The sequence below is a fragment of the Dipodomys merriami genome, unplaced genomic scaffold (genome assembly GCF_024711535.1).
Source record: "Dipodomys merriami isolate MVZ:Mamm:240054 unplaced genomic scaffold, mDipMer1.0.p SCAF_1, whole genome shotgun sequence".
NCBI classification, from domain to species: Eukaryota; Metazoa; Chordata; class Mammalia; order Rodentia; family Heteromyidae; genus Dipodomys; species Dipodomys merriami.
In genome coordinates this window covers 131,019,643-131,042,479 of record NW_027202270.1, presented here as the reverse complement: position 1 = coordinate 131,042,479, position 22,837 = coordinate 131,019,643, and the positions used below count along the sequence as shown (strand labels likewise).

The 22,837-nt window shown below is 46.8% G+C and overlaps 1 protein-coding gene across 4 annotated transcripts in view; it reads right to left on the bottom strand.

The window, feature by feature from the left end:
• Slc8a3 (solute carrier family 8 member A3) overlaps nt 1-21,813 on the bottom strand; it is a 144,731-nt gene extending 122,918 nt beyond the window's left edge. For 3 of the 4 annotated variants that reach the window (XM_070031168.1, XM_070031186.1, XM_070031195.1), the window contains exon 1: nt 20,806-20,891. The gene's annotated coding sequence lies outside the window, so the exon portion shown is untranslated. Of the gene's footprint in view, nt 1-20,805; nt 20,892-21,762 lie in introns of those variants that run through there. The other variant, XM_070031177.1, reaches the window with a different exon arrangement.
• Nucleotides 21,814-22,837: the final 1,024 nt, after the last annotated feature.

Sequence of the window (22,837 nt, the reverse complement as noted above, 5' to 3'; positions counted from 1 at the left end):
GAATTTTGCTTAACAAACAATTGCAGGAGTACATCCGGGATTGAGTGTTTTGTGGGATCATTTCTCCCTCTCTCCTCCACCAAAAAATAGAATATCTTTGCTGTGAGGTTTGCAGTAAATTCTTTCCCCCAGTGCAAAATTTTCGGAGGCAAGCTAATGAGATTTCTTAGGAAACAAAGAGAATTGATGCCTTGTGAATGCTGCATGCACTTTGGTAATCTAAAGCTGTGGCTTTACCACAGTGCTAGCCCAAGACTCAGTCCACAGCAGCTGCTAGTCCTCCAGTAAAATGTGTTAGGAACAGCTCAGTCAGTTATGGGAAGAAAGAGATCAATAAGCCACATAAATTCCAAATATGCAAAAGTTCTGGTGGTAGAAAATATTAACAAAAATGCAAATGGATCTCAAATATTTTTTTTAAACTGGAGACAGATTTGGAGGTACCACAATCATCTGCTGACCTCAGGCCACTAAAAAGAGATTGTGAGTTCAGAAGAACAGGAGGTGATCTAGTTGAAACTCACCTTTCTACTCACTGCCCAGAGAGAATATGATTGGAAATAAACATGCAATTGCTTTTTAAAAAAATAATAATAAGCTGATGCTAGTAGTTTATACCTGTAATCCTAGCTACTTGGGAGATTGAGATCTGAGGATCATGGTTCAAAGCCAGCTCAGGCAGAAAAGTCTGTGAGACTCTTATCTTCAATTAACTAGCAAAAAGCCACAAGTGGAACTGTGGCTCCAATGAGAGAACACTGGCTTTGAGCCAAAAGGCCAAGCCATCATGATGCCCTGAGTTCAAGCACACACAGTACTGGCACACATATACTAACACATACACAATAAATAAGTAAACAAATCTAACCTGTCTACTTTTCCCCTCTTCTATTCTAGTTATAAAGGGATGCTGATTTACATTTGTATGGTACTGTCAAAGATTCAAAATCTTTGTTCTCCATATCTGCTCCTCTTTCTCCATTTCCTATCTGTAGATAGTACTTTTATTTACCTGGCTAGTCATGCCAGAAATCAGGTGTTTTCAACCTTCCTCTATCTCCTGTCCCTCCTTATCTAACCCTGCACTAAGTTCTATCAACATTCATTCCATCTTCCCTGTCACTATCATAGCCCAAGCCCGAATCACTCTTTACCTCCCAAATGAACTCACCACTCCAACTCTTGCTAGAGAATGGAGTATCAGTTCCACTTTTCCTCCTATAGCCATAGTAATCTTGGAAAAACAAAACACTGAAGCATATCAATTCCCTATTTGAAGATCTTCAGTAGTTTTTTCTAGCTCTTGATCTGAAGACTAGATTCCTTATTATGACCTGCAAAGCCTTGTTTGTACTACCCCTTCCCTCTCTTCTCACATCATATCTCTGTTACCTGCTCTTTTCATACTTCAGAAATGCTTTTCCTTCCTACCCTTGGTTCACATTAAGTTACTACCTACCTCAGGACCTTCACACATGCCATTATTCATGCCTGAAATGAGTGCTTTTCTTTGCACCCCCACTCTTTTTTATTCTTTCAGTTCTACAGTTGCATGCACCTTACTTTTCGGTATTTTTTAATTGTGAAAATACTGTACAGAGGGGTTACAATTACATGGGCAAGATAATGAGTACATTTCTTATCAAGCATTGTAGCCTCCTCCTTTGTTTCCCCTTCCCATCCCTTCCCATCCTCCCCCCGCCCCTCACCCCATCTTCCCCCTACTTTTCGGTATTAAAGGACAAGATAAGGGGCTGGGAAGGTGGCTCAGTAGTAGAGCGCTTGCCTTGCATGCATGAGGCCCTGGGTTTGATTCCTCAGCACCACATAAGCAAAAAGAAAAAAAGCCGGAAGTGGTAGTGTGGCTCAAGTGGTAGAGCGCTAGCCTTGAGCTGAAGAGCTGAGGGACAGCGCCCAGGCCCAGAGTTCAGGCCCCATGACCGGACCCAAAAAAAAAAAAAAAAAAAAAAAGGACAAGATAAACAATTTGTGATTTTTTTGTATTCAGGCAAAGTGAAGAAGAAATGATGCTGAAACAAACTCCCAAGCCAACTCCCATCCAAGCAACCGAGGCGCCCACCCCACCCTTAATTATTCAGTACATCTCAGCTTAAGTGCACCCCCCCCCAAAAAAATGACCAACTGCCTTGCTTATTTCCTCTCATGAGACTCTTTTCCTCTGTGGCATTTTAAAAGCTTTGAAATTAAATGTTTATTTGCAGTATTAACTAATTAATATCAAACTCACCCATGAAACTATAAAAGACTAAAAACTAGGGTGAATTTGTCTCTATTGTGGAATCCTAAGTCATTAGTAAGTGCTCGGTCAATGTATGCTTTTAGAATGAACAAATGCAGCCACCAAGAAAGCTTCCTGAGACAACAGGCTTCTTTAAAGCCATTTTAGATGTAAGCTTTGGCCGTTTGCTTTGGAAATACCTATAGATCTCAATAGACAAATCCTGAGTAGATTTTTAAAGACCTCTTTAAATTCCCAAAGCTCATACTCAGAGAGAAATTCCTTTCAGGGCACAATATGTCAAGGTGCATACTGCATACTATAACTACAAAGCTCTGCCTTCCAAAGAGCTGGGGATTAACTTGGCTTTGTATTCCGCCAGAATGACAGAAGGATTTCATATTCCCAGTGGGGAATGTGGGCCTCAACATTCAATACCGGGGATGGGGATCATCATAGCAAGGATTTACCTGTGACCTCACTCAGAGAAAAGGGGGCAGGAGGTTGACTGTGGACAGGCAGGGTGGTTCAAGATGTTCCGAATCCTATTCAAAGGTTGAGCAATCTCTTGCAATCTGTGATGTGCACCGGGACCCCCCACTCACAAGTTTTCTGCTCAAAATGTGGACAAAGGAAGATTCTGACTTCTTCCCTTGACCTTTGAAAACTCTGACACTTTGTGGATTCTAATAAGCCCCATGCAGGAAGAGCACCGTGGTAGGCACAGCTGTAGCGGTTCTTTAATCAAGAGCCAACATGGTAGGAGGTGAGAGACACACAGGTGAGTGAAATGTGAGGCACGGAGCCTGATTAGCACGTCAGATTCCTATTTATCTTATACACCAGGAGAAAGAAGGACCATGATCTTTGTTCTCCCTGGGCTTGGCAGACACGTGGCGGTGACAGGTTTTCATGGAAATATGCTCTACATGGGGCCAAAATCAGAAATCAGTTCTCTAAGAAAACAAATGAGCTGAAGGAAAGACTAAAAGAATAAGGCAAGGAAGTCATGGGGAACAGGAAATACCTATATGAATTTCAGGACTTGAAGGTAGAAAATGCTCATGGATTCCTAGTTGCTCTTTTTCCATCTCTGCTAGGAAATGATTTCAGGAAGAAGAGAAGGACTGATGACCAAAAGTCTTATGACTAAGCCAATGGTCATTTTTTCATGCCATAGCTCCAGGCCCATACAAAAATTGACACAGATCCAACCTCCAGGGTGTCTCTTCAGCCTCTTGGAGACCTAGACCCAAAGATATGTCTTGAGACTCAGATTTTAAGATTTTGACAATAGTAATTAACATATATACTTACTGTGTGCTTAGTGCTAATTTTAATTTTGTTTTTTCAGTCATGGGTCTTGAACTCTGGGCCTAGCGCTGTCCCTGAGCTCTTGTTCAGCTCAAGGCAAGGGCTCTACCACTTGAGCCACAGCGCCACTCTCAGTTTTCTGGTGGTTAATTAGAGATAAGAGTCTCACAGACATTCCTGCCAGGGCTGGCTTTGAACCTCGATCCTCAGATCTCAGCCTCCTGAGTAGCTAGGATTACAGGCGTGAGCCACCAGCACTTGGCTAATTTTAATTTTTACAACAATTCTATGAGATTAATAATATTTTTTGTGTGAGAGAGAAATAACACTGGGACTTGAACTCAAGGCCTGCTAGTGCTGTCTCTTAGCTTTTTTTACTCAAGGCTGCTGCTCTACCACTTGTGCTACAGCTCTACTTTTTGGTAATTATTTGGAGATAAAAGCCCCTTTGATTTGTCTGCTTGGGCTACCTTCTAACCACAATCCTCAGATCTCAGCCTGCTGAATAGGTAGGATGACAGGCATGAGCCACTGGCTCCCAGCTGAGATTAATAATATTTTATCGCTATTTTTACATTTTGGGAAAGTAAGTCAGTCTCCTTGAGTTCATTTGCTCCAAGAATAAGACAAGGAGTTCATAGAGCCCAAACTCATACGTAGATAACTTGAATGTATGTCTTTCGGCCACTCAATTTTACCAATGTTTCGCTTTATTGTAGACCATCCAGGGCCCCAGTTAGCTTCCAGTGGCTGTAGACATAGGAGCTGCACTCCCCTTCCCTCCTGCAGGAGAGATTTGCCATTTGATAGAAGTGTATGCGTGCAAGGCTGCATGCCAGGCCCCATTGGCTGCCTGCTGGAGTCTACTATCTGAATATTCTTTGTCAGTTTGGTTTGACAAATATTGACAAAAGCCTGGGATTTGCTAGACGTGGGACTAGAGGCTGGTGGGTAAAATGAAAAGCGAGATACAGTGTTTGCCCACAACGGTACAATTGAGCAGGGTAGAAAGATACAAAAATAGACGCTTTTGCTATAAAAAGTGGAGGTAAGAGCAGAATTCTGTGGGCACACAAGGAGAACACTGAGCCAGCTTGAGGATTCAAGGAGGCGTTCTGAAGGAGGTGATCCCTGAAATGAGTCTTCAAGCATGAGTGAGCTTTAGTTTAAAAAAAAAATAAAAATGTAGGAAGGGCATTGGAGTCTAAGAGAAGAGCCCAAGCGAAATCCTGGAAACATGAAAAAGCTCACTGTGTGACTGGGATTACAGGGAATCTGGGTGAGCCGGGGCAGTCAGGACTCAATTCCTGGCAAGTCTGCAAGGCCAGGCTGGGAAGATGTGAGTGTGTGTGTGTGTGTGTGAGAGAGAGAGACAGACAGACAGACAGACAGACAGACAGACAGACAGACAGACAGACAGACAGACAGACAGACAGACAGACAGAGACCTGGTACTGGTACTAGGACTTGAACTCAAGGACTGGGCCTTGTCCCTTAGCTTTTCCACTCAAAACTGGCACTCTACCATTTGAGCCACAGCTCCACTTCTGGATTTTTAGTGGTTACTTGGTGATAATTCTCCTACCTGAGCTGGCTTCAAACTACAATCTTCAGATCTCAGCCTCCTGAGTAGCTAGGATCATAGGTGTGAGCCGCCACCCACACTCAGCTTTTATCCTAAGGGCAGTGAGATGTCAGTGATGGAATTTTCACCAGGGTCCTGACATGGTCTGATTTGTATTTCAGAAAAATCAATTCTCTTAAAGGTAGGATGGCTATAATTAGGATGAAACCGGGGCGGGAAGATCAGTTAGACATCTATTTCTAACAGAAAGATACAGATAAGTGCACCTAGGGTTCCCTCTGCATAGGATGACCCTCTATCCCCACATCACATTCCTCTCTCTCTCAGCCAAACTCATGTCCTGGCTGAGCCCATGACCTCTTGTCCCCCTCCTGGATTATTTTCCTAATGCCCCCAGGGCCATTTGCAAGGTGTCTGTGTCTTCAGCAGTGGCTCCTGACATCTTTTAATATCACTGGCAAATTTAATTAAAGTCACTGTTCCTCTGCTCTTCTAGATCATTAATAAAACAATGCCATCAGGCCAGACTGAGAAGTCCTCCCCATCTCCCCCCAACCCTGCCTGCTACACCCTCCACTGTCTCCAATGGGAACACAGCTCCAGGCTTGTCACCAGCCTGGGCAGAGTCGTCCTCTTCTGTTGCTAAATCTGGGCACCTGCACAGGCGTCACAGCCAATTTACATTAAAGTTTTAGGTGCAGCTGGGCTGGGCTGTACTGGCTCCAACATGTCAGCTGGGTCCAAGCACACTGCAGTGTCTCCTGTACGTCTGCCTACAGCAGGGACAGTCAGGGCAGAGCCCTTCTCTTCAGAGCAACACACCCCACGAAATGCAAGAACTATACTCCCTACTCTCTCTATAGAGTAGGGAAGATGCAACCTTCGTTGCTTAGCTAGCTTGATTATAAATGGAACTAGGATCCAAGGAGAGAAATCAAACGATGCAAATGTTTTCCTCAAGTTTTACAGAAAAGGAAAGGCTATCATCATGATGCCCTTTTATTTTTTTTTTCCGGTCAGTCAGTCATGGGGCTTAAACTCAGGACCTGGACATGCTGTCCCTGAGCTTTTGTGCTCAAGGCTAGCACTCTACCACTTTGAGCCACAGCTCTACTTCCAGTTTCCTGGTGGTTAATTGGAGAGAAGAGTCTCACAACCTTTCCTGGCTTTTAAACCATGATCCTCAGATCTCAGCCTCCTGAGTAGCTAGGATTACAGACATGAGCCACCAGCACACGGCTCATGATGTCCATTTTTACAGGTGGTAAATTAGAGCTCATTCAGGTTAAGTAATTTGCCCAAGATCATAGTTATTAAGGAGAAAAGTAAGAACTTGAATTCTAGCAGTCTGTCATTATCACAGTGTTTACCACTGTGCTGGCAACAGACCCTGGGTTTGGAGCAAGGGGTTGGGAGAGCAAGGTAAGCCTTTCTGGAGACAGAAGTTTCCCTGTAGGCTTGAAGACTCTTACCCCCAGGCAGCATCAAGCAACTGGAGCACCCTGGATTTGAAACCAAGAAGCATGGGAACTTTCTTCCCAGTTATGCTTCGGTGAGCTGCAAGATCCCAGAACATCGGTGACCCTCTCAGGGCTAATAGCCACCTCATCCATAAAACTCAGGTTGAGTTAGACAATGTCTATAGTTGTTCACCTCAAAGATGCTTTGAGTACAGGAAAGCAAAGCCACAAAGAAGTGAGATGGACTCAGAGTAGTGTGCAAGCCATGCTTGGAGTTCAGATTCCCAGGGAAAACTCAGACGATAAGAGAATAAGTTAAGGGAGAATGATAGAAAGGGAAGAAGGGGCCAAGAAAAGGTCCAAGGGAAACCTTCAGGTTGAATTCGCCAAAAGCTTCTTGGGATCAAACCATTATTTTTCTCAGTCATGGGCCTTGAACTCTGGGCCCTAAGCATTTCAGCACAGGGCTGGCACTCTACCACTTGAGCCACATTGCAACTTCCAGATTTCTGGTGGTTTACTGAAGATAAGAGTCGCATGGATTTTCCTGTCTGGGTTGGCTTTGAAACGCAATCCTCAGATCTCAGCCTCCTGAGTGGCTAGGATTACAGGTGTGAGCCACTGGCACTCAGCTTCAAATTTTTTTTTTTTTTGGTCTAGGCCTGGGCACTGTCCCTCAGCTCTTCAGTCAATACTAGAGCTCTACCACTGAGCCATAGCACCACTTCTAGCTTTTCCTGCTTATGTGGTTCTGAGGAATCAAACCCAGGGCCTCATGCATGCAAGGCAAGCACTCTACCACGGAGCCACCTTCCCAGCCCTTCAAATTCATTTTTTAAAGCAACCATTCTTTGCTTATTTGGGGCTGAACATGGTATAAGTGATTGGGGATACAGCCAAGAATGAGCTACAGTTCTTCATCAACCTTACAGAGCTTATCTCCTAATAAGGGATGGAGACAAACAACTAATTATAGGAATAATGGATAACAATGATATGTCCTAGGATGTAATAAAACCTTTTTGTGTTCTGCTCTGAGCACTCACGTTGGTGGCTCTAAAGCTGCATGAAACCACATGGTGAATGGCTGCAGTGCATCAGGGCTTTGTCACATAGGCAGTGTTGCAGGGCATGGGGAGTGATAGGGTACTGTGTTTGCTTCTCTAGTTCCACACAACTGAGCATCTGAGCCATCTAATAACTCCATGGAACCCTGCTGACATTCTTCCAGGCACTGCCTCACAGGGAGAGCAAGCTCCCAGACAGACCAGAACACCAGCAGGCCTCTGCTCTCCTCCAGCTTTACATCAACTTAAAATATGACAATGATCATAAAATAAACAATGATCCCATCATGCGTCAAGCTCCTCTTCTCTGGGTAGGGCTGCGTTAGGAGCTTCGGTATAACATCTCGCAGGGCCACAATGAGACAGGCATCGTTCTCCATTCTAGAAATGAGGAGACTGGGATTCAAGGACTGATGATCCATCGAAGGTCTTCTCACTGAGCAAGAGGCACTGCATGGCTTCGGATCTCATTATGCCAAATGCCAAAGTTTGCTTTCAAGTCTCAGAGGATAAAAGGGATGGTAGAAGAATAATGCAGGAATGCAAAGCCCTAGAAATCTCTACTTCTTCTGGGAAGCCTTCCCTGATTACTATGTCTCCTTCTCTACTTCCCAAATGAGCCATTTGCTATGTTGAGCTTCTGTAACATATGAGGATCACTAAGGTATTTATCCCTAACACTGGGCTCTTCCGTTCATGCGGCCATTTTCTACACTTCAGGAAGCTCCAAGGAGGAATTTCAACTCCACAGAGGGAAGGGAAGTTTTGTGGTTAATGATTTGTTATAGTAAAACTCTTTTATCAGTAGGGCTAAAAGACTGGACTTGACATATGATACCCTTGCTCCCTGTAAAACTCTGTGATTCAAAGAATGTTGCCCTCCACCAAGTCGGTGACAAATCTGGGGAATTACCAACACAGAGGGTAGGGCAGGGGACCTTTCTCAGCTTAAATCCTGCTCTCCTGCTTATAGATCTATACCTGCATCTAGTCATCCTCTAATTGAAGAATGACACTAATGAATCAGGTACACCCTAGAGACAGCTTCAGAATAAGCCTGGAATTCTACAGGATACAGACATGTGAACTGTCCTTTAGAGGGAAGTTGGGAGTATTCTAGAAGTAGAGCTAGATTTGCATGGTTTGGTTTTTAAGTTGCTTAGTTGATTTTAAGGAACATCCAGGTTGTAGAATGCTGAGAAACAAGACAAAGTACATAATCTGACTATGGCATGGTATCTCAAGGATTCCAACCATCGAGAGCTTTCTTGGACTGGGTGAAGGATTTTCAGCAGATTGTGAGTAGACCCACAGTGACTACCACACGGTCTTTCTAGACAAACATCTCATTCTCCTGGACCAGATATTGGCATCAGTTTCCCATACCACAGACTTTTCCCTCTGTCGCTCCCTAAACTCACTTCCTGTTTGGCTTATGTTTTTACTGGGGAAATTTTAAATGATATAAAATTCTTATAGCATCATAAGGAAATGATGCTTCTCATCCATTTTCAGCAAGGTATGTTTCTAGCTATTTTCCCTTCCAGTTTCAAGCAGTCAGACACCTCCTAGGGCCTGTTTGTTCCTTGGCTCATTCATTTGCTCACCTATGCATTTGTATGGAAGCCAGCCAGCTATGTGTTACAGGCAGACTTTTACTGAATTATCTTGAGAAGTTTATTCTAAATCTTCATTCTAAGCTCATTTCCCCCTACATACTCCAAAAAGTTCCAAGTTCCTTTTTTTTTTTTTTTTTTTGGTGATATGGGGGTTTGAGTTCAGGGCCTCATACTTGTGAGAGAAGTGCTTGCTCTATCACTTGAGCCAGGCTCCCAGACCTTTTTGGCTTTAGTCATTTTTCAGATAGCACCTCATGTTTTTGTTCAGATCTCCCTACCTATGCCTTCTGTATCGCTTGTATCACAGGTGTACACCCCTCTGCCTGAATTATTGATTGAAACAGAGGTCTTACAAAGTTCTAGCCCAGACTAGCCTCAAACTGTGATGCACTGGATCTCTGCCTCCTGAGTAACTGGGATTATAAACATAAGACAGCACCTGGCTCAAGAGCGTTAAAATATTCTGATTTTTTAAAATAACCAATTGTGGGGCTTGAGCTCAGGGCCTAGGTGCTGTCCCTGAGCTTCTTTGTATGCATGGCTACACTTTACCATTCGAACCACAGTGCTACTTCAGGTTTCTGAGTGGTTAATTGGAGATAAAGAGTCTCACAGGGACTTTTTTTTGCCCAGGTTGACTTTGAACCCCGATCCTCAGATCTCAGCTTCCTGAGTAGCTAGAATTACAAGCATGAGCCACCGGCACCCAACTTCTGCACCCAACTTCTATCTGATTTTTTTATATCCTAAATTAGTGGCTAAGTTAGTGTCTAGCATATAGTACAGTTATTGAATGAGTAGATACATTGAATGAATATGCAAAAATAAAAGGGATCATGTCCAATGATTTCTCCCACCCTTGGCAGTATTCAAATGGAGACAACCATCTGTCGGGGAAGCTGTGAGCAAGGATTTTCAAATGTGAGTAATCAGAACAAAATATAATCCTCCTTGAGGAGCCCACATTTCACCAGAGAACAGTGACAGAAAGCTGAGTAATTAGGACCAAACAAGTGTGAAAGCTGGAAGCACATGTGCTGTGCCAAGAGACTTTGAGGAAGGAAGGTTCAGCATGGCCCAGGATGACTGCAAAGGTTCAGCATGGCCCAGGATGACTGCGCAGGTTCCGTGAATGAGGTAACATTAGATGTAGGATTTAAAGAATGAACAGCAGTTCATTGGGCGGAAGCTCACGCATCGCCAACAAAGGTAACAGGAGGCTCATTCTAGACAGTGTAGAAGACTAAACAAGCAGTGTGTGTTTAGAGCAGGCCAAGCAAGCTGGGTGCAGGACACCCAAGAGCCTCTAGAGATGACAAATTTCCGGTGGAAGACCTCATATGACTGGCCAAGGAACTCAAGCATGACCTAGAGGCAATAGGGGACAACATGGCTGAAGGTTTTTAATCAGAGGAACGATAAGATCAATGTTTTTCTTCTGCATAGGCAACCTGCAATGATACAGAGTGGGAAACAGTTGGAAACGCAGGGCCAACTGGTAGCAGGAAGACCAATTCCAGCTCTCCCAGCTTCTCCAGAAGCTGAAAGGTATGGGCCACACTGCTGAGGAAGACATGAATTTCAGAGCTACATAAAGTAGAGTCAATCTAAGCTGGAGAACAATGGAAACAACATTGTCATGGAGGAGGAATGAAGAGGCTGAGCAAGACCCAAAACACACTGGCACCTTCTTCAACACACTGGTTCTGCAAAGTTCTTCCTGGTTCAGAGAGATCCACGCTCAAAGAAATGGGAGCTGAAGGAATCAACCCCAAACCATCCAACTTCAAGACTTCCTGTACCAGTGAGACAAATGAGAGCAGAGAGAAAAGTGAATTCTCTAGGAAGACAACATGGGCCCCTGAAATGGAGCCAGAGCTGCAGAGTGCTTCTCAGTCCTGTCAAGGTAAGAGACATTTGTGGTTTCAAAAGCCCAATCTGGGATAAGCTCTGGAGGGGTACTGATGAGCCAGTCTATCCCCAGCCTGGATAAACACACAGAGGGGAACAAGATCAGAATCTAAATGTTTGGGGACTTATAAAACATGGACTGAGAGCATCTGAGAAGGGGAAACAACACAGGAGGGGAGAGGAGGGAAAACAACAAGAAAGGGGAGGGGAGTTGAAGATCTCCCGCTTGTCTGAAATGACAGTGCAGTTCACACAGAAGGAACTGAACCCCAGGAACCCCTTGCTCCTAAGAAGGGGTGCTGGCTAGAATAGTTGGGTTTTCTTCTTCAATTTAAAAAAAGCCCAGAAATAGGAAGCTGAGAGCTATGGATCGGGAATCAAAGCCAGCCAGGGCAGGAAAGTCCGTGAGACACTTACCTCCAATTAACCACCAGAAAACCAGAAGTGTCACTGTAGCTCAAGTAGTAGAGCACTCGCTTTGAGCTGAAGAGCACAGAGACAGCATCCAAGCCCAGATTCAAGCCCCACGACCAACCCCCACCCCACCCCCAAAAAAATATTGAGATTAACTCAAAACCTACAAGAAAGCTTTATTCTGTGGAAGTCTTCTTTTGCTCATTAATTCATAGGAGGAAAAAAATATTTGTCAAACACTTCCGATGTTCCCATGGAGTGGTAAGTTCTTTGAAGATTGTGTCTGTGTGGATGTGTCTCAAATGTATTGAGTGCCGAATGTGTGTCACACTGGGTTGCAGCTCCTGGGGAGTCACCATTCCATCTCTGTCTGGTAGCAATAGCTACCAGAACTGCCCCACCCATTGTGGTCTGCAGGGATGCCTTTGTAAAAGATAAATCAGACAGACCATTCCGTGAATTGCAGCTCTTCTTTTCTTGAAGGATTCCCATCTACTGCCTTCTAACTTCTAACTCGCTGACCTCTCTCCTCCCATCCTATTTTTGCTCCATCCATCCTGCATTCTAGCTAAGACAAAGTTCTCCAGTTTCCCAGAATAGATCAGGCATGAGTCTATCTTAGGGCTTTGTGCATTAGCTCGTCGCTCCACTTAGACCATCTTCACATCACAAATCCACACAAGTCACTTTTTCATTTCCTGGGAGGCTTTCCCTCTCTACCTATCCTTTTGTGCTCTTTTCCACATCACTTTTCATTATCTTTGTGTAGGCGAGACAGTACTGGGGCTTGAACTCAGGGCCTGGACACTATCCCTTAGCTCTTTCATTCAAGGCTGGTGCTCTATCACTCGAGCCACACCTCTACTTCCAACCTTTTTTTTTTTTTTTTGTGGTTGATTGGAGATAGGCGTCTCATGGATGTTCCTGCTGTCTTCAAATCAAGATCCTCAAGTCTCAGCCTCCTGAGTAGCTAGGATTACACGTGGAAGACCCTGATGTCCAGCACTTTTCATTGTCCTTATAGTGTTTATCATTTTCTGACATCACTATTGCTTTTGTTTATTGCTTGCCAATTTATCAAGGAATATAAATTTCATGGTAGCAGGAAACATGACTTTTTGGATCACCACAGTATTCTCAGTGCCTTGACAAGACCCTGGCATAGGGGCGCTCAGTAGGTATTTGTTGAATGAGTGACTAACTGCAGGATTCATTTTTGGAAAGATGCACATATGAGAGGAGACTTCAAGCTTCCTAATAAGCCTTGGAATCAAGAAGTGGTTATAGCCCAGGTCCTCAGGGACAAGTGGATTTGTTCATTCAGAAGAATCAGTAAAAGCCACATAGCATTGGAACAGAAGAAGTGAGTCTATTTGTCAGCCCAGGTGCTTCTATCTACCTTTCCCCTCTCATGGGCACCTTCCCTGTCTTCCAGAGCATGCCATGGTGACAACTAATATCGACATTACATCATTCATCCAACAAAGATTAAGCGAGACTGTGTGCCAAGAGTTTACAAAGGCCTTCCTCACTCCCATGATCTCAGTTAATCCTTCTTGTAAGGATGATCATACAGATGAAGATAATTAATGCCAAGTTAATTAGTTAATTGCCAAGAGTTTCTATGCCAATAAATATAGAGCCAGAAGCAAATGCTGCTCCTCTGGCTGCCAGAGATCTCCTTCCACCAGGCCTGAAGGAAGGGGCCAGGTAAAGGAGTGGTAGGGGGTAAACAAAGGAGGAGGTAACAATGCTCGACAGGAAATGTACTCATTACCTTACTCATGTAACTGTAACCCTTCTGTACACTATTTTTACAATAAAAAAAAAAAAAAAACAAACAAGAAAGGACCAAAAGAAAACAGCCCCTCCAACCAAAAGAATCTCAGGGCTGGAAGCCAAGAAGTCAGGGACCCAGAGAAGCCTACAGCAGACAATAGCCCTGTCCCGACTGTTCCCCAGAGATGACCTCCTGGGTTCTATGTTGAGGTTATTCATCTCTTTGAAGAGCCACCGGAAGAAGCTAGTGATCGGCCTCCATTATGTAGATTTCCTTCAGACCATTCTCCAGGAAGCAGATTTATTTTTAATACAATTTAATGTATCTTAATTTTTTAATGTTGAAATGTGGAATTAAATCAGATGATTGAAAGAAGAACAAATGAAATCTGGTACACAGTCAGAGTCATCTCTCTGAGACATGGCTGGGGGTTTCTCTCATATAATCAAGGTCAGCCGAGCACGGGGTGCCGCTTTCACAAGAGGGAGCTACAAGAAATTTCCCAAACCCAGCAGATGAAATGATTCTCTTTTCAGCTGTGCTTTCTCTCTACTCCCTTCTTGATTCCCCTTGAAGCTGATTCCCCCATTAGCACCTTTTGAGGGGCTTCAAGGCTTAGCCCAAGGTGATTCTTCCTGTCACTAGGGAGTTAGACAGTGACATGGTTAAGGATGTGCAAAGCCCTGGCAAGGACCTTGAGCAATACGAATGCATCGGAATCTCTGTACTCCATACGGCTCTACATACACCCTTCCTGGGGCTCTGGCAGAAGTGCTGGAGTTGAAAACAGGATGACTGGAGCACTGGGGGAGCTAGAACACAACTAGTCAACCAGGAATGGCCTGGAACATTGCAGGGAGAGTTGATGGAGGATTGCATACTGAGGAGGGGCTCACCGAGGGCCATCAGGGCACTCAGCCCAGACCAGGGGGCCTCACAGACCCTGAGTTGCCTGGAGAGTTGACATTCGAGGCTCAATGTGAAAGTAGACATAGGAAGGGCTTCAACTTGCAGGTGGAAGTTTCTACTACATTTAAAGCATTCTTAGCAAGAGGCAATATTATAGGCTCTAGGAGGAAAAAAATCATATGGAAGTATCAAGTCAGGGAAAATCTTAAAGATGAACACATTTAAGCCAAACTCTTCTGATGTATAAAGAATCCAGGGCTCAGAGACCAGTGATGTGTCTTACCTGTGGGCTATGAGAAGGGCTAAGAACTAGAACAAAAGCTTCTTACTCCCAGATCCAGGCTGTTTCTAGTATTCACTGTTGGCTGCTCCTGACTTCATCTTTAACTCCATCACTTTCCTCTTTTCTGATAAATAGTACAGATCCCCTTTCTTAACCTGGTTTCACCTGCTTTATTAAAAGTGAGGCAAAATGGTCACTGGTTTACTACTTTGCTTTTCCTTGGGCACCTACCTTGTTTCAGGCATCGTCCAAAAAAGTGTCAAGAAACTAGACAACTCGGCATTGGTGAGATTAAAAGAGATGGAGGGGGGAAATCCATGGAAGAGGGTACATTGATCTTTACTCATAAATTGGTATGTTGAATCAAAACTCCTGTGTGCAACTACATAAAAACATTAAAGCCAGGCACCGGTGGTTCATACCTGTAATCCTAGCTACTCAGGAGGCTGAGATCTGAGGATCACAGTTCAAAGCCAGCTGGGGCAGGAAAGTCCATGAGACTCTTATCTCCAATTAGCCACCCCAAAACTAGAAATAGTGTCATGGCTCAAGTGGTAGAGCGCTAGCCTTGAGCTGAAGAGCTCAGGTTCAGGGCCCAAGCCCAGAGTTCAAGCCCCATGACTGACAGAAGAAAAAAAATTAATTTTTTAAAATAGAACACATTTTTAAAAGCATAAAGTTCTCATGAAAAACAGATGTCATGGTATCTAGATTTCAGCAGGCAAGGGACCACTTTCCCATGAAGGCTCCCCAATAGGAAAAATCATTTCAATTGAACCCTAGAGCCCAGTTATGGCTCTCAAGGAAAGGCAAACCATGAACCAAGGCACAGAGGCAGAAGGAACAAGTTCACTTAAGGTAACCATGTGGCTAGACTAGAAGGCTACAAAGCTCTTGTGTATGAGGAGCTGAAAAAAAAGGTAGGTCCCTCAAAGACTGTTGTATGGGAAAGTGACAAGCTTAGAAGGGCGGTTCTGACCAGGAATCTTGTAGCTATCATCAAAATGAATTGAAGGAGGGACAAGTTGACATTGAAAAGCTGTTTTGTTCAGCATAACAATAACAAAGCAACTACTGGTATTATTATTATTCAAGAGGTTATATCTACATTTAAGTAGTATTAGAGAGACCGAAGAGTGAAATGGGCTTAAAAGCCATTATGCAAGATTTAGGAACTATAGAAAAGAGTTAAAAGGATAGAAATGGCTTATCTTTTAACTGGTTTGAGCCAGGGAGAACTTGCTCAGTGGAAAATGGAGAGTTAAGGGGAACGGCTCTTGGGGAAGAAGGTGATGTTGGGTTAATCGAAATTTACCTTGAGGAATGGATGGGACATCCTATTGGAGATAATGTACTAGTAGCTGGAAAGAGGACACAACGTGGAGAGCTGGAGGATCCAAAATGTCTGCCCTGAAGGAACAGCACAGTTCTCTGAAGGAGACTGCCATGGTACAATGGAGAGAGAGAAAACTGGGAAGGGGAGAATCTTGGAGTAGAAATGGAAGAGGATCCATGAGGAGAGTCTATGGGACCTACTGAGTTTGATGCACAAGAAGCCCAAAGAGGAAAACTCTAAGGAGCTAAGGGTCAGTATCATCTGATTTGACGTGAGAAGGGAGAGATGCCATTGTAACTTGGGGAAGGGTAAGTCTTTGAGCAGAAGGTGGAGAAAAATTAGACACAAAAGTTTAGATGAGTCATAAGGAAATGGCATCAGATGACTACTCTAAAATTTCGAATTGAAGGCAAGGTGGAGGGAGAGGATGATGGGGAGGGGAAATTGAGCAAGTGATAGAGTTTTTAGTCTGTGCTTTGTGAAGGGATAGGATCCTGGACTGAAAGAGCAAGACCTCAGATGAGAACAAGAGTCCAGGCCAGTTGTTTCTTTGTGGTTTTTTTTTTTCTGAGATTAGAGAGAGGGAAAGATAAGGAATCCAGTAGGGAAATAGGTTCAAAGCAAGAGTACTGACCTAGTCACACTGTCCGCTTCATTCTTCAGGACTTTTCAGGGCCTGTCCTCTCTGGGGATTTGCCAAGCACCACACGGAAGCCAGGATAGGATTAGTTCCTAGTCCCACTTCCTGATCCAGTCCCCATATGACCCCACATTCCTGCACATACCCAGGGAAGCCTACTGTTAATCTAAGCACCAGGACAGTAAATGCCACTTCGTTTCTTCCAAATGTTATCTAGGAAGAAAGAGAAGTTTTCTTTTTCTTTTTCTTTTCTTTTTTTTTGGTCGGTTGTGGGCCCTGAACTCTGGGCCTGGGCACTGTCCATCAGCTCTGCAGCTCAAGGCTACTGCTCTACCACTTGAGCCACAGTGCCACTTCCGGCTTTTTCTGCTTATGTGACACTGAGGAATCAAAACCAGGGCCTCATGCATGCAAGGCAAGCACTCTACCACTGAGCCACCTTCCCAGCCCAAGAGAAGTTTTCTTAGCTGTAGCTCTATGTACCACAACCAAATACCCTGTATTCCAGAAGTTCACCTTTATTCATTCTCCATATCATTTTTTAAGTCTATCTATATGCACATGTGATTCTTCCTGTTTACAAGTCTGGTCTTTTAGTCTCTGAAGATTTACCTGTAGACATAAAAACATCCTTCTTATCCTTCCAGGCTCCTTCTGGGAACTGTCCCTAGCCTTCAAACACCTGTCTATCTCTAATCTTTGGGAGTTGGCCTTGCTGTGCTTCTCAGTGGGTCAGAAAAGGTGTCTTACACCTCCTAGAACCTTTTCACCTTTCCTCTGCGTTGCCCTGCCCATTCAAAAAGCAAACACAAACCAATTTCATTAAAGAAAATTACTGGACCTTCTGTCCTAGAAAGGGCATCCCAACTTTGGACAGAAAAACTGCTAAGACCACATACCTGGTGTCTATAACAACCTCCTACCTCTTTGCCTCCCTCTCACCCTACATTCGAGTTCCAGTAAACCATCTAAAAATGTGTATCTGACTCTTCATCTCAGGACTTAAAGCCTTCTTAAACCCTCACTGAAAACTCAGTGGAACTATTTTGATGGAGTACAAGCCCTTCAAGGTTTGATTCTATGATTTCTCCAAAGTCACCCTTTACATTTTACTCTCTGCAGTTCTTCTCCACTTCAGGCCTTTACATATGGATCCTGATATTTTCTTACCTTCTTTCCCTTTTTCTGCCTGCTTTTCCCCAAATGGACTCTGGCTCATTCTTCCTTTCTGGGCTTAGCTGTCCCTACAAGTCCTCGTCAGGGCCCCATGGAGGGAGATGCTCTTCACAAATGCTTCCATTCACCTGCCATTTACCCTCTACTGGCAGAAATCACCCAATCCAGTAACTGCCTGTTCAATGGGTTGGTATGTTTATGAGGAAATGGATCATTCTATTTTACTTGCCTCTATACCTGGCATCTGCCTGTCAGAGTAGGTGGTTCATGAATGTTCATCAATAAATGGCTGGCTGAATGAATGAATAAATAAAGGTCTTTCTCTTCTAGAATCCAATATATGTACCCCTAGGTAAAGCAACTAGGCTTGAGAGAAGAGGAGCTATTCCTCTGTTCTTATCAACCTTGGTAGTTTGAAAAGGAATCAAGTTGATGACTTTCCCCCAGACCAGATTAGGAGCAATAAGTGAACCATGTTGGTGGTGATAATGCCACAATCACTGCCCATAAACAATACCCTAACGGTGTAAGGAGCTGCCTTGCACAGAAACAAGGCAGAGATGAGCAAAGTAAGCCAGGGTCCCAGCCCACAGAGAGGCACAGGGGAAGGCAATGTTTTTCTGTCAGGGTCACTTGGATGGCATATATACTAACAGGGTCAGCTTGATGAACCTGCTCATTCTGTTACCAGGAGGCTGGGAAGGATAGTGCAGAGAGGAGACCAGAACACTGAGGAAGATGCAGCTGGTTCCTCCAATTCCCTTTGTTAACCCAGTGTTTCTTGAGTGTCTGTGCTGTGCTAGACCCTGTGAATAAACACCAGCCACCTTTTCTCTCTCCATATTAGACCTATGCCCTACACTACTCAATCACATAAATAAATAGAATGTGCATCTTGAAATTACTTCAAAGAGACAGCTTCAGATACTAGGTGTATAAAAGAAGGGGGTCTAGCCTAGTCAGAGAAGGTATGGAAGCTAAGAACTAGAGAGGGAAGCACATGAAGGATGTAGAGCAATCTGCATGGGTGGCCTTCTCGTGGACATGAAGTTACAGACATAACCTATGCAACTAAGCCCAGTTCTGGAAGTCCTGACTTCTGGTCTCCACTGGATTGCTATATGTTCTTAAATGAAAGGGAGACTTGAGAGTGGACTTGTAAGAAAGAATTGGGGTAGATTGCAATGAGAGGAAGGAGAGTTACCTCAAGTTCTGACCATCCACCATTGTCTTCTAGAGAACTGCAAGGCCTGAATTCAAGGACAGCTTTCTCTCAAAGTTGGATGTAGTTATCCAGGCAGGCAAAAAGGGGGGGGGGGGGGAGAGGGAGAAGGAGAGGAAGGAAGAAAGGAAGAAAGCCAGAGAGGAAGAGAGGAAGGAAGGAAGGAAGGAAGGGAGGGAGGGAGGGAGGGAGGGAGGGAAGGAAGAAAGGAAGAGGAGAAGGAGGAGGAAAGAAAAGAAAGAAAGAAAGAAAGAAAGAAAGAAAGAAAGAAAGAAAGAAAGAAAGAAAGAAAGAAAGAAAGAAAGAAAGAAAGAAAGAGACAAAGAAGGTGGGGCTGGCGGGATGCCATGCCCCCATGCACAATGAACTGATGCCCCTATTTCAGGAAGAGCATGGCGCAGCAGCTATATTTGAAAACCGAGGTAAACAAGATCTCAGCTCAAGTGGATGGAGCACAACAGCTGTGGAAGCTTAATCACACGCGGCTGCTAGTCACCAGGTCACCAGACGCACCCCCCCACCACCAGGCTTCCCTTTCAGTGCCCCACCACCAGAAGGCCGGTGGTGTTGCTATCGTCTACCCATACCCCCTTCCCTGGGGAGAGTTCTTGACCACCCAGGAGCGCAGCACCTGGCGCTCAGCTGCAGCCTGCGTGCCTGATAAATTGTCCCCAGTTTCCATCTTTCTACATGGGAAGCCTGTGCAGGAAAGGTTCAGGGGTTTGTGTTTGGGGGGTTGTTTTTTGTTTTAATCGGCCAGAGAGAAAGAGAGCTGTGAGAGAGGAGAGAAGGGGGGGGTGGAGGGAGAGAGAGACGCGGAGCGGGGGGGGGGGGGGGTAGCAGGCGGGTAAATTTATGGCACTGCATTAAAGGCGTTTTGCCACTGAATGCCCCCCCCTCCCCGTTTAAAAATAAAACACAATGAATAAAGACCAAAAACTGCTTTCTTTCCCGGAGCAAATCGCTTTCATCATCTCCTCCCGCGGCTCAGGTCCTCGGGGCAGGTCAGCCAGGGCCTGCGGGAGCAGCTCTGGACTCTAAATGAGGGCCCGAGGCTGCGCGCGCGCGCGCGCGTGTTGCGAGTGCGCGAGTGTGTGTGTGTGCGCGCGCGCGCGTTTGGATTGGCGAGGGGCTCAATTCCACACTTGGCTTTTCTCCACCCAGCCCGGGATCGCCCAGCCCCGCGTCTGGGGAGCGCAGGACGGGAGAAACCCTCCTTCCCTTCCGCCCCGCAGCGGCGGCTGGAGCGGGCGCTGGGGCTGCAGCTGCAGCTTCCCGGTCCCCGCGCCGGTGGGATCTCGAGGTGGAGGCGCGCGTGCGCGTTCGTGCGTGTGCGTGTGTGTGTGTGTGTGTGCACGCGAGCGCGCGCCCCGTGGATACCGCGCTCCCTTCCTAGCCCCCAGCCCCGATGGTGGTACCCATTTACAGAAACACAGCACACCCTGGCACAGGCAGCTCACACACACACACACACACATATGCACACGCGCGCGCACACACGCAAGGCAGTCACCCCCAAAGAGCAGAGCGACCGCCACTGACAGCGAGCCGGGGCAGGACCGGGCTCACCACCCCCCCCCAGACGCTCACCCAGCCGGACCTACCACCCCCCCCAACACCGCAGACACGACGTACACTTTCCCGGGGCTCCCTCCCCCACTTCTCCTGCCTCTAAACCCTCAAGAACACGGTGCACGGGAACGATCTAGAGAAGCAACTTATTGCCACAATTGTTCACCGCCAGGGACCCTCTGGGAGGAGGGGGGAGCGTCCCAAGCCCCCCTCCTTCATTTCCCCAGCCCCAGCCGCCCGCCGAGGGGGGAAGGGCACGAGGTTTCCCCTCTACTCACCGATTCCTCTCGGCCTCCCCGCGCGCCCCAGTGGGCAAGAGACGGGGGGTGAGGACGGTGCGCGAAGCCCCGGCCCCTGGAGCCTCAGCGGCCGCCGCGGCTCATCGCCCCCGCGGGCTGCCGGCCGGCCGAAGCCGCGTCCGTGGCATGTCAGTGCGCCGCCGCCGCCGCTGCCTCCCGCCGGCCGGCGCGGCTCGTGGGCTCCCCGAGGTCAGGGGGCTGCGGGGCGGCGCATCTGGAGCGCGATCTGGGCAGGAAGAGGGTTGTGGGGAGGCGGGGGAGCAGGAGAAGGGGGCCGGGGAGAATCCAGGAGAGGGCCCGCCGCGCCGATGCAGGAACGGGGAAACCCCGAGCCGGAGCGCGGGCTCCAGGTAGCCCAGGGGAGAGGCCCGGAGTCCCGGGCGCCGCCGGCTGGGGGGGTGGGGTGGGGGTGGGGGATCCCTGCCGGGAGGGGCTGGAAGGCGAAGCGCCCGGCGCGCCCCGGCGGCTCCCAGGGACCCCGGCGGGGGCTCGCAGTCGCGTCGCCCGGGCTTTCCCGGGGCCTCGCACGCCGTCACCGCGGGAGACGTCTCGGCCTCGCCGCGCGCGCAGAGGGGACGCGCGGAGGGGCTGGTTTCTGGGCGAGCCGAGAGCTTTGCCCGTTAAAGCTGCCGCAAGAAGCCAAATCAAAAAGCCAATCTCCAAGCCTCCAACCCCAACGTCACCCTATCAGCGGGGAGAGGCAGCCGCACCGAATGACAAGCCGCGCGCATTTAGCCCGGCGCGCCGAGGGGACACTTCGCAGCCCAGCTTTCCGGCCAGTGGCAGGGGACGTCGAGCCTGCAACCTCGCGTCCGGAGAACCCCCGAAGACCCGATTCGGCCCAGACCACCCCCCACACACACACACACCGCCCCCCTACCCAGCCGATGGCGCCTCCGGACAGGCAGCGATTCGGGGACGGCGGCGCGTTCTGACCTGGATTCCCCGGAGTTGGGAGCTCCAGGCAGCGGGCGGGCGGGCGGGCGGGCGGGCGCGCGGCACCGGCTTTCCCCTTGTCCTCGGGAGACGCCGCCTGCAATTCCGAAATGAAGTCTCCACCAAACACATCTGTGGTTTTTTAAATATAGCAGGGAAACGACTCCCCAGGCAGGGTCCACCCAGGCCTGGGGGAGGAGTTGAGGGGGAGATGGAGGTGGATCGTGGAGGGAAAATAAAACTCTTTTTTTCCCCCTCTCTAATTTTTCCCCCTCCTTCTCTTCTTGATGCAGAACTTAGCCTGTCATTTTCTCAACCAAGTCAAACAACAGCTTGTGAGAGAGACGCTTGGGTGAGCGTTGGTATGTTGGCTTTGGGTTTTTTTTTTTTTTAAGGCTAAAAATAAAAAGGGGCTGTCTCCCAAATTGTTGCTTGTTCTGGGCCTGGGAGCTTGGAGGAGAGATGGTCCTTTGATGCTGAGCAGAACTAGGGTTTGGGGCTTGGCCCAAGCAAACTGTGCATACACAGTCTTAAATCAAAGGTCTGTAATTTCTGCTATATTTGTCAGGCGTGGTCCTGAAGGCTGGTGTTGGGGGTGGGCAGGTCTCGCCTGAGGAGGAGGCTTGGTGTCCTGAGTTTCTAGGTGGCCTGGGGCAGCTGTACAATGAGAGTAGTGAAGGGCCAAAGTCTCTCTTGCAAGCTTCTGCTTTCTGAAGCTAAGTACAAAGGGCCAGCGCAGTAGCAGAGCGCTCAGCAACCATCAGCATCTCCTTAGTCAAGAGCCAGGACTGGTGCAGACAAACTTGGGCTGTATGAATGTGTGTTACCCTCCTAAAACTGTGTGATATAGATACATTTACAATGTCTCTTTGTGATTGGCTGAGGAAATTGAGCCTTAGAGAGGTTAAATAATCATGTCCAGGCCACATGCAGCAGACCCAAGGATGGGACCAAGATGAAATCATCTTGAGTGGTGTTAACACGCAATACGTATGACACCACAGCAGTATATACAACTTCTCGGATGCTGGATTACCCCTGAGAGGCTGCTCTTGAACAGCGTTGGCCCAAAAGA